General features: G+C 38.8%; 1 pseudogene; it reads right to left on the bottom strand.

The window, feature by feature from the left end:
* Window positions 1–245: 245 nt before the first annotated feature.
* LOC104979977 lies at window positions 246–1,255 on the bottom strand (annotated as a pseudogene).
* Between the last annotated feature and the right edge of the window lie 11,463 nt (window positions 1,256–12,718).

Raw genomic sequence — 12,718 nt, 5'->3', positions numbered from 1 at the left:
CACCACAGTAAAATAATATTCAATCCTGCATTTATTAAGCTATACAAAGGATCCCAGAATACTCTCACAGTCTCATTAAAGACATATCAAACTCAGCAATACTCAGGTGTTAAGCAAGGGGAAGTGTTGAAGGCCAGAAGAACTACAAAAGCGAGGTGATGAGAGAGGTAGAATTTGAGGTTCACATGCATAGTTTTGTTGCATTTTCTAACCTACATTCTAAATGAATGACACAGGTACTGAGATTAGATTGTTTTGCTGAGTAACCTGAACACGGCCCTTTTGATGTCCCTATTCCTGAGACTGTAGATGAAGGGGTTCAGCATGGGGGTGACCATGGTGTACACCACTGAGGCCACTGCATCCTTCCTGGGAGATTGTGAGGTGGCTGAGCTGAGGTACACACCAAGGCCTGTTCCATAAAATAAGCAAACACCTGCCAGATGAGAGCCACAGGTGGAGAAGGCTTTATACCTCCCACCTAATGAGGGAACTCTCAGAATGGCGGAAAAAATTTTATAGTAAGAGAAAAAGATACCTGAGACAGGAAGAAATCCAAAGATGGTACCACCAAAATACATGACTATGTTACTGGTGAAAGTGTCAAAACAGGCAAGCTTGAGGAGTAGAGAAGGGTCACAGAAGAAATTAGAAATTTCCACATCCTTGAAGCAGGCGACTTGTGACACAATCCAATTGTGCACCTGGGACTCCAAAAGACTAACAAAAGAGGACACCAAAACTAAGGAGCAGCACAGGCATGGGTTCATGATGACGGTGTAGTGCAGTGGCTGACAGATGGCCACAAACCTGTCATAGGCCATCACAAGCAGAAGCGTATCATCCAAACAACCAAAAAGGGTAAAAGTAGACATCTGTGTCAGGCAGCCCACATAGGAAATGCCTCTGCTGTGAGTTTGGATGTTCACAATCATATTGGGGACAGTGCTGGAGATGAAACCAATGTCCGCCAAGGACAGGTTGGAGAGGAAGAAGTACATGGGGGTGTGGAGGTGGGGGTCAGAGCTGACAGCCAGGATGATGAGCAGGTTCCCCAGCACAGTGACCAGGTACATGGACAGGAAGAGTCCAACGAGGAAAGGCTGCAGTTCTGGATCATCTGACAGGCCCAGAAGGAAGAATTCTGAGACTCTTGTTAGATTTCCAGCTCTGTGCTGCTTGGTCACCTTTGGAAGAATAAAAGAGGGTTTGAAAAATAGGAAATAACTAAATGGGCATTGAGCACTGTGTCCATATTTTGGATTCAAGCTTCATGTCTAAGACCATATACCCCAGTACGTTCAGCAATATTTCTCAGTGACAAATTCTGTTTAGAACTGCTTCCTTCTTGGTTCATGTGTTATTCACCTCTGTTGATACACCCATACTTTATAAAACTTCACTGAAAAGTGAAAGGGAGAGAGGACATTAGAGGTAATACCTCCAGGATCTCAGTAAAATGCAACCTTCTTTTTTACATATGTTAGTGTATATGTTTCCATGCTACTCTCTCCATTAGCCTGAATGAGACATTTTCTTCCTTCTTTAAGAAAAATTAAATTCTAATTTAAAGAAATAAAGCAATATATATACACATATATATATACATATATATATATATATATCTTGTTTTATTCAAATATAATTCTAGATAATTCCTTCATTTAGAATATCTACAGATCTCTGTGAAACAGGACTATGTCATCTGGATTCTAAATTAAAGATGAATGTTCATAATCCAAACACATTTTATATGATATGCAGTGTTTTATCCTTCTTTATTTTTCTGTCTTCCTTCAAATGTCAAGGTTTTCTTTTGAAGGCCATTTAGTATACTTGATATCTTTGATGGACTCTATAGTCCATGGAATTCTCCAGGCTAGAATACTGAAGTGAGTAGCCTTTCCCTACTCCAGGGGATCTTCCCAAACCAGGGATCGAACCCAGGTCTCCCACATTGCAGGAAGATTCTTTACCAGCTGAGCCACAAGGGAGGCCCCATTGATGGACTTCAAATTTCAGTTAATATGGTTTAATTAAGTGCACATAATCATAATGCATTGGTGACTACAAGATGGTGTTAGTTTACAGGGGATTGTTAATGATTAAATGACAATGAAAGTTAAGAAAGCCTCTTGGAATCTTTTCTTTTATATGGGGTATTTGTTTCAATTCTGCCTCAGTAAAATGTCTGATGTGTGATACCACTTGCATTTTTGGACTCTATTCTGTACTGGTGGGATAATACTTTTTTCTTTTTTTTTGGTTTATTGAAGTTTGATTGACAAAATTGCATATATTTGGGTTATGCAATGAAGTGTTTTAAAAGATGTCCAAAATGATGATTTAGTATACATCAACATTGTGAACAAATACCACAATCAAGTTAATTACCATGTCTGTCAACTCACAGAATTTCTATTCGTGTGTGTGTGTGTGTGTGTGTGTGTGTAGTAACAGTTAAGCAGATCTTTCTTAGCAGATTTCAAGAATATAATATATTATTATTAGCTATAATCAACAGATTGTATTTAGATCCCCAGAATTTACTCATTTCATAACTGAAAGTTTCTCTACCACCAGTTCTCAGAACTACAGTTCTAATCCATGATCCTAAGATTTTTACTTTCTTAGCTTCCACACATAAATGAGATTATACGGTATCTGACTCTACATCTAGTATATGTATTTTAATAAGAATATTATTTTCCAGGTCCATCCCTGTTGTCATAAATGGCAGGATTTCCTTGTTTTTATGGTTGAGTAACATCTAATTCTTTAAATACACACAGGATGCCTTCTTTCATTATTCATCTGTCAACAGACACATACCCATATTTTCACTATGTAAAATAATAATGCCATGACATGGGAATACAGATATCTCTTTAAGGTTCTGATTTCATTTCCTTGGCATCTACCCTGAAGTAGGGTTGTTGGATCCTAAGGTAGTTCTACTTCAATTTGTTGCAGTTTTTAATTTCTTAAGAAACCTTCATTCTGTTTTCTATTTTTTTAATATAAATTTTTTTATTTTCATTGGAGGCTAATTACTTTACAATATTGTATTGGTTTGTCAACATTAACATGAATCTGCCATGGTTGTACACATGTTCCCCATCCTGAACCCCCCTCCCTCCTCCCTCCCCATACCATCCCTCTGAGTTATCTCAGTGCATCACCCCAAGCATCCTGTATCATGCATCAAACCTGGACTGGTGATTGCTTTCACATATGATATTATATATGTTTCAATGTCATTCTCCCAAATCATCCCAGCCTCGCCCTCTCCCACAGAGTCCAAAAGACTGTTCTATACATCTGTGTCTCTTTTGCTATCTTGCATACAGGGTTATCATTACCATCTTTTTAAATTCCATATATATGCATTAGTATACTGTATTGGTGTTTTTCTTTCTGTCTTACTTCACTCCGTATGATAGGCTACAGTTTCATCCACCTCATTAGAACTGATTCAAATGTATTCTTTTTAATGGCTGAGTAATACTCTATTGTGTATATGTACCACAGCTTTCTTATCCATTCATCTGCTGATGGACATCTAGGTTGCTTCCATGTCCTGGCTATTATAAACAGTGCTGTGATGAACATTGGGGTACACGAGTCTCTTTCAATTCTGGTTTCCTCGGTGTGTATGCCCAGCAGTGGGATTGCTGGATCATAAGGCAGTTCTATTTCCAGTTTTTTAAAGAAATCTCCACACTGTTCTCCATAGTGACTGTAGTAGTTTGCATTCCCACCAACAGTGTAAGACGGTTCCCTTTTTCCCACATCCTCCCCAGTATTTATTGCTTGTAGACTTTTGGATCACAGCCATTCTGACTGGTGTGAGATGGTACCTCATAGTGGTTTTGCTTTGCATTTCTCTAATAATGAGTGATGTTGAGCATCTTTTCATGTGTTTGCAAGCCATCTGTATGTCTTTTTTGGAGAAATGTCTGTTTAGTTCTTTGGCCCATTTTTTGATTGGGTCGTTTATTTTTCTGGAATTGAGCTGTAGGAGTTACTTGTATATTTTTGAGATTAGTTGTTTGTCAGTTGCTTCGTTTGCTATTACTTTTTCCCATTCTGAAGGCTGTCTTTTCACCTTGCTTATAGTTTCCTTTGTTGTGTGGAAGCTTTCAAGTTTAATTAGGTCCCATTTGTTTATTTTTGCTTTTATTTCCAATATTCTGGGAGGTGGGTCATGGAGGATCCTGCTGTGATTTATGTCAGAGTGTTTTGCCTATGTTTTCCTCTAGGAGTTTTATAGTTTCTGGTCTTACGTTTAGATCTTTAATCCATTTTGAGTTTATTTTTGTGTATGGTGTTAGAAAGTGTTCTAGTTTCATTCTTTTACAAGTGGTTGACCAGTTTCCCCAGCAACACTTGTGAAAGAGACTTTTTTCTCCGTTGTATATTCTTGCCTCCTTTGTCAATGATAAGGTGTCCATAGGTGCATGGATTTATCTCTGGGCTTTCTATTTTGTTACATTGATCTATATTTCTGTCTTTGTGCCAGTACCATACTGTCTTGATGACTGTGGCTTTGTAGTAGAGTCTGAAGTCAGGCAGGTTGATTCCTCCAGTTCCATTCTTCTTTCTCAAGATTGCTTTGGCTATTCGAGGTTTCATATTTCCATACAAATTGTGAAATTATTTGTTCTAGCTCTGTGAAAAATACCATTGGTAGGGATTGCATTGGATCTATAGATTGCTTTGGGTAGTATACTCATTTTCACTATATCAGTTCTTCCGATCCATGAACACAGTATATTTCTCCATCTCTAAGTGTCCTCTTTGATTTCTTTCACCAGTGTTTTATAGTTTTCTATATATAGGTCTTTAGTTTCTTTAGGTAGATATATTCCTAAGTATTTTATTCTTTTTGTTGAAATGGTGGATGGGATTGTTTCCTTAATTTCTCTCTATATTTTCTCATTATTAGTGTATAGGAATGCAAGGGATTTCTGTGTAATAGCTGTACAAATATTCATTCCCACCAACCAAGTACAAGTGTTCCCTTCAACTCCACATCCTACCCAATATTTGTTGTCTTTTTGTATATAATGGCCATCCTAACAGATGTGAGGTGATATTTGATTTCCATTTGGTCTTGTATGTCCTAATGTTACCTGATGTTGAGTACCTTTTACCCAGTGGTCTTGTTCTCCTGATCATAAATTCTCCTGTTTACTGTTGAGGAGGTTAATGCTAGGGAAGGTCCCACTCCCAGGTCAGGACCCAGCCTTCTTATGTCAAGGTAACAAATTTTCCTGCCAATCATTCATGATAGAGGGGTTGTAATTCTTCTAATTCTGCTTTTTATAGGCAATTCAAGTTCTTTATTTTGGCTTTCAAACTATGACTTAATTGTGAAAAAAAGATTAAAACAGAATAATGCAAACACATCTGGGCAGTCTCCTTATCTATGAAAATATGATAGTAATTAAACCTACAGAATAGGACTATTACAAGATAGTTTTTTAAACATCATTAATATTGCTTAAACAAGTGGTTTTCAGTTCCAGTTGATCTATTATTTACATGTGCTTACTTTAAAAATACTCACTTACCCCAGCCTCAGCCTCAAATCAATTTCGGGATCTCTACATGTGAGTTTCTTGGTCTCCTTTCTTTGAAGCTGGGCTTGATAAACACTGCTTTAGAATACAGTCTAACACTTAGAAAAAGCTCAATGACCATCATCTATTTATATAATCATGAATTCACACTATTTTTAAAATAGAAACTTTTTCTAATATTTGCTTCAGATTTCATATTCATACAGATTTGAAACATTAACAATAAAATTTAACTTCTCTTGGTGTCTCAGCTCTAATCCATTTCTCTGCATACACCTCCCTAATAGCAACCAGTGTCATGTCTTGGGTGCACACTTTGTTTCTATGAAAAATGGAAGGGTTTAAACAAAATTTACTGGATTTATTTTATTCTTTTTTTTTTTTTCTTGCCCTTGTCCTTAATCTTTTTTTTTTAATTTTATTTTATTTTTAAACTTTCCATAATTGTATTAGTTTTGCCAAATATCAAAATGGATTTATTTTATTCTTGTTGCTGCCTCTGTGTCAACAAGATAGAGTCTCTGGAGAATCAGAAATTAGAGTCTCAGTCATTTCTCTTCATCTATGAAGAATGTACTTATGTAAACAAAAATAAAATGTCCTGTCAGGGATCAGGGCATCAGATCAACAGATATTTAAATTTGGTAACATGAAAATTAGCATAGTCATTATTAGTAAAAATAAAAAATCAAAAACGTATCTTGCCCTTCTCGTATGCCCATCATACAATTATTACACAAAGCACTATTATTATTTTAGTCCAACTTCAGTGGATTTCTGTCTGTGAACCATCAGCTCAGTTGACATGGCTAAATCTCAGATTCTAAAAAATTTCCCATAACACACTGAGAATGAGTGCAGCATAGAAAATTCAAAATTAAGTTTTTCTTCTCTGAGTCCCATACCCTAAACTTCACTCTTTTCAAACTTCCTGAAAGTGTTTGGCAGAAGTACATGAGATTTAACAACACGTACATCTGGAATACATTATTTTGAACTGTTTTCATTTTTCTGAGTAGGAACAGACCACAAGGCTCTGATTCTGTGTCTCCTTTCATGATTGAGGAAACTGATTTTAAGTACATAGGAGAAAGTGGAGAGGTGAATGGAAACCCAGGAACAGAGTCAACAGAGATCTATGCTGAAGTGCTGTGCTGTGCTCAGTCACTCAGTCATGTCTGCCTCTTTGCAACACCATACACTGTAGCCCACCAGGCTCCTCTGTCATGTCGATTCCCCAGGCAAGAATATTGGAGTGGATTACCATGCCTTCTTCCAGGGGATCTTCCCTGCCCAGGGATCAAACCCAGGTCTCCCTCACTGCAGGGTGATTCCTTACTGTCTGAGCCACCAGGGAAGCCCACTCTGAAGTATCAGGTGCCAAATAATTCTATGACTTTTGTCTGTGATTTCAGACATCCTTCCTACAGTTGATGCAGTAAGTGCTACCTAGTAACCTCCAATGTGTCCTCCAGAAAACTCCAAAGGGAAGGGCACAGTGAGCAGGGAGTTTCTGCCCAGACTCACAAGGAAGTGACTGACTGACTGGGTGGCAAGAGGAAGACTGCTAGAATGACTGGCTTCAACTTGGCTTTAACACTTACTAACTCATTACCTGATACATATGACATAAAATGTTGTGCTTCTTTTCTCTTATTAATAATAATGTAGGCAGTTATAATTTTGTGCATGCCTGTGTGCTAAGTCACTTCAGTTGAATCTGACTCTTTGTGACTCCATGGATTGTAGATGGCCAGGATCCTCTGTCCATGGAATTCTCCAGGCTAAAATACTGGAGTGGGTTGCCATGACCTCCTTCAGGGGATCTTTCCTACCCAGTGATCGAACCCAAGTCTCTCATGTCTCCTGCATTAGCAGGCAGGTTCTTTACCTCTAGCACCACCTGGGAAGACCATAATTTGGTGCAGATGCAATAAAAAATGAAACATAAAACATATACCTCAGAGCCTGACACTTATGAAGTCTTAAGTAACAGTACCTGATATTATGGGTAATGTCATCCTCCTCACCATCTTCATCAGCACTTGCAGAATTATCTGATGTGCTCATGGGGAAGTTTGAAAGTGAAAGTGATGTGGCTTGGTTGTGTCCAACTCTTTGTAACCCCATGGACTGTAGCCTACCAAGCTTCTCTGTCCATGCGATTTTCAGACAAGAGTCTTGGATTGCCATTTCCTTCTCCAGTGGATCTTCCTGACCCAGGGATCAAACCTAGGTTTCCTGCATTGCAGGCAGACGCTTTAACCTCTGAGCTACCAGAGGAGGGAAGTGGGAAATTTTTCAGAGATCTATTCACTGCTCTGGTGGGAAGCATACCAGGCAGAGCCACACCAGTGCTGGTGAAAGCAGAACTCTGAATCAGAGTTCTCACACACCAGAACGTAAGTGTCATAGGGCTCTAATCTGAAATTTGTATACTGGTGCCCTCCCATCTGTCTATCCCAACTGTCACGTTTGCCATGTTGTGCATAAAATCATGCTCCCCAAGCTCCTTTAATTCACCAATCACTGTCTCCCTCAGGACTTACTGGCCTGGGCTGCATCTCTGCTGGAACATGACCAAAGAGCACAGACTCACTGCCCTCCTCCTGCCTGGTGTGTAATGAAGTCTCAGGGTCACTCCAGAGGATGGACAGGAAGACAGACTCAGGCTGGACCTTCTAATGAAGGTTCCTACAAAAGATGGAGAAGTAGGTATGGATGGACCACAATATTAGAACTAGCAACATAACGAGCTAGAGACACTGACCAATTATTAACAAAGGTATGACCTTAGGGCTCAATGCCCAAAGCTCATCATTAGCCAGTTGCTCCATGTTGTCCCACTCTCTGGAGGCTTGTTAATACTAACAAAACAGGAAAAGGAGAAAAGTGAATGTCCTGGGAAGGGTCTGGGTCTTTCTTCATCTCAGGAGGAAATTCCATGTACTCTTGCTTCTTACTTCCAACTTGCAGGATCTTAACATAACCTCAGACATTTTTTTCTCAATTTTATCCATTCAATGTGTGGTTTTGATGTGTTGAAGTCCATTTTATCAATTATGAAGTCTATGTAGCAAGAGGTCTAGCCAATGATGTGATGCACTTTCCATTTTCAGAGTTAATAACTGTCTGTAAAGATAACATGCTTTCATCTCTTTACTTTAGTTCACAGTTGATGGGAGGAAACATACAATGGAATGAAAACCAAGAGGTGGGATAAGTGAGACCATCTCAGATCCTGCCCACCATACAGGCCTCATCCTCTATAAGAACTTTGTGCGCCAAACCCTTCCAAGATTAAGTCTTGCCCATCTGCTTTTCAGTATATTCCCAGATTCACTGCACCAACATGATCTCAACAAAATTTCCCTGGAAACAAACTAGAAATGGGTAGACCTTCCTCTCCCCTGGGTACTTCTACAACTTCAGGTCATGCAGTCTCAAGTAGACCCCTGGTTTCTGATACACTAGGAGAGCCCCTGCATCAATGCTGGACAACCTGCAGCTGTTCCATGAACAGATGTAACAAATTTCCACATGCTATGTTTCACATGTTTCTGATTTCTGGTAATTCAAATGGAATCCACTCAAACCTGGATATGTTTTCTCTTGGTTTCTTTGTGGTCTCAGCTCTTGAGGACTTTAATAAAATACGGATTTGGCTTACCCATTTTTGCTATGGGATAAAGTGGGGTGTATGTGGAGAGTGTTGGGATGTAACCTTCTCAATCCTGTCCATGCAATCCTCCTGACAGAGAGTGCTCTTCTGAGGAATGCAGAGGTGGTTTGTCCTTAAGTGACATGAAGAGAATTTTAACTTAAACCGTATCAGATTGGATATGAAGGAAAGAATGTTATGCAACCGTGGATGAATAAGTGACAGGATATTAAGGGAAATTGCATACCAGATATGCACAGGTAGATATGAGAGGAAGTCACTGGGTGTTGTAGCATTTAAGTATTTAGTTCACGGCAAAAATGTATCACTAAACTGAAATGCTTTCATACTGAGATCTAGGAATAAGATTCTAGGACAAAGACGAATTTATGAGACATGAGACAAGGAAACCAAGGTACTTATGTTTGTACCATAAAATGTTACATATGTCATATTCTTTTCCCAGGTCTCAATGCCTCCTATCATTATGACCAAATAGCAACTCAGTAGATTTGATCATGGGCTTCCCAGGTGTTGTTGTCTTTCAGTCGCCCAGTCATGTTCAACTCTTTGCAACCCCATGGACTGCAGCACACCAGGCTTTCCTGTGCTTCACCATTTCCTGGAGCTTGCACAAACTCATGTCCATTGAGTTGGTGATGCCATCCAACCATCTCATCCTCTGTCATCCCCTTCTGCTGCCTTCAATCTTTCCCAGCATCAAGGTACTTTCTAATGAGTCAGCTCTTAACATCAGGTGGCCAAAGTATTGATGCTTCCACTCCAGCGTTAGTCCTTCCAATGAATATTCAGTGATGGTTTCCTTTAAGATTGACTTATTTGATCTCCTTGCTGTCCAAGGGACTCTCAAGAGTCTTCTCCAACACCACAGTTTGAAAGCATCAACTTTTCAGTGCTCAGCCTTCTTTACAGTCCAACTCTCACATCCATGTATGACTACTGGAAAAACCATAGCTTTGACTATGTGGATGTTTGTTGGCAAAGTGATGTCTCTGCTTTTCAATATGCTATCTCAGTTTGTCATAGCTTTCCTTCCAAGAACAAGCATCTTTTAATCTCATGACTGCAGTCACTGTAGGGAGTGATTTTAGAGGCAAAAGAAAATCTGTCACTGTTTCCCTTATTTCCCCATATATTTGCCATGAAGTGATGGGACCAGATGCCATGATCTTAGTTTTTTCATTTTTTGTTTTAAGCCAGCTTTTTCACTTTCCTCTTCTTTCACCTTCATCAAGAGGCTCTTTGCTTTCTGCATTTAGGGTGGTGTCAGGTTGCTATCATATCTGAGGTTGCTGATATTTCCCCAGGCAATCTTGTTTCCAGCTTGTGAGTCCACCAATCCATCAGGGCTTTTGATGATGTTCACAGTGCACATAAGTTAAATAAGCAGGGTGACAATATACAACCTTGATATACTCCTTTCCCAATTTTCAAACAGTCCACTGTTCCATGTCCAGTTCTAACTATTGCTTCTTGTCCTGCATTCACATTTCTCAAGGGATGGGTAAGGTGGTCTGGCATTCCCCTCACTGTAAGAATTTTTAACAGTTTGTTGTGATCCACTGAGTCAAAGACTTTAGTGTAGTCAATGAAGAAGAAGTAGATAGTTTTCTGGAATTCCTTTGCTTTTTCTATAATCCAATGGGTATTGACTACTTGATCTCTGATTTCTTTGCCTTTTCAAAACCCAGCTTGTCCATCTGGAAGTTCTTGGTTCACGTACTGTTGAAGCCTAGCTTGAAGGATTTTGAGCATTACCTTACTAGCATGTGAAATGAGCACAATTGTGCAGTAGTTTGAACATCCTTTGGCATTGCCCTTCTTTGCAATTGGAATGAACACTGACATTTTCCAGTCCTGTGACCATTGCTGAGTTTTCCAAATTTGTTGGCACATTGAGTGTAGCATTTTAACAGGGTCATCTTTTAGGATTTGAAATAGCTCAGCTGGAATTCCATCAGTTCCACTAACTTTGTTAGTCATAATGCTTCCTCAGGCCCACTTGACTTCACACTCCAGAATGTCTGGATCTAGGTGAGTGACCACACCATCATGGTTATCCATGTCATTAAGAGCTTTTTTATACAATTCTTCTATGTATTCTTGCCCCCTCTTCTTAATATCTTCTGTTTCTGTTAGGTCATTATGGTAAGTGAAATAAGTCAGACAGTGAAAGACATGGAATATAGGATTTCTCTTCTCTGTGGAATGTAATGTATTAAACTCATACAAGCAGAGTGTATTTTCTGACATATTACCAATTGTGAACATTGCAGAAAATTATTCCATGAATATTGTAGAACACCTAGGATTACTATTCAAGTGTATACTTTCTCTTATAATATTTATGGATTTAAAGTACCCTATATTCATTTGCTATGAGAATTTAACATGATCTAATAAGAAACCAAGTGATAGAAGTTTAACAGAACGTAAATGGAAAACTAAACCACAGAACCATGCACACACACACACACACACACACTCACACAAAGTAGCATTACTTTGGCTTCTTTCAAGATTCTTTGACTGTCACTTAGGTTAGCTTAAATGGATATGCAGATATAGTATTTTAGTGATTTTAGTAACTTTTTGGGGGTGATATATCTTTCCCTAAACTAGTAAGAATTTATCTTTTTTCAAGTATATTCTTTCTTTTAGTATCAAAGTCTCTCATCAGTAGAGTTGGTTGGTGATTTTCTTTTTTTTTTTTTTATTTTATTTTTAAACTTTACATAATTGTATTAGTTTTGCCAAATATCAAAATGAATCAATCACAGGTACACATGTGCTCCCCATCCTGAACCCTCCTCCCTCCTCCCTCCCCATACCATCCCTCTGGGTCTTCCCAGTGCACTAGCCCCAAGCATCCAATATCGTGCATTGAACCTGGACTGGCATCTCGTTTCATACAACATAACAGGGAGAAAAAATAAACAATTAAAACTCGCAGATTTCGAGCCCTACGGTGATTTTCTTAAGTGGTAAAAGGGAAAGGTCTGCACAGCTTTCAGTCAGCCAAGATTACTACCACAAAAACAATAAGTGACATCTCAATTTGTGATGGATACTTATTTTGCAGAATGCAATAAGAGCCCTAAGATGTAAATATTCTGACAGAGGCATGGTAATCAAGTAGGAAAGGAGGACATGAAGGCTGTATATTGTCACCCTGCTTATTTAACTTATATGCAGAATACATTACGCAAAATGCCAGGCTGGATGAAGCACAAGCTGGAATCAAGATTGCCAGGAGAAATATCAATAACCTCAGATATGCAGATGACACCACCCTTATGGCAGAAAGTGAAGAAGAACTAAAGAGCCTCTTGATGAAAGTGAAAGAAGAGAGTAAAAAAGTTAGCTTAAAGCTCAACATTCAGAAAACTAAGATCATGGCATCTGGTCTCATCACTTCATGGCAAATAGATGGGGAAACAATGGAAAGAGT

Source organism: Bison bison, unplaced genomic scaffold, assembly GCF_000754665.1.
Source record: "Bison bison bison isolate TAMUID 2011002044 unplaced genomic scaffold, Bison_UMD1.0 scf7180017864492, whole genome shotgun sequence".
NCBI classification, from domain to species: domain Eukaryota; kingdom Metazoa; phylum Chordata; class Mammalia; order Artiodactyla; family Bovidae; genus Bison; species Bison bison.
This window is presented reverse-complemented; position numbering and strand designations above follow the sequence as displayed.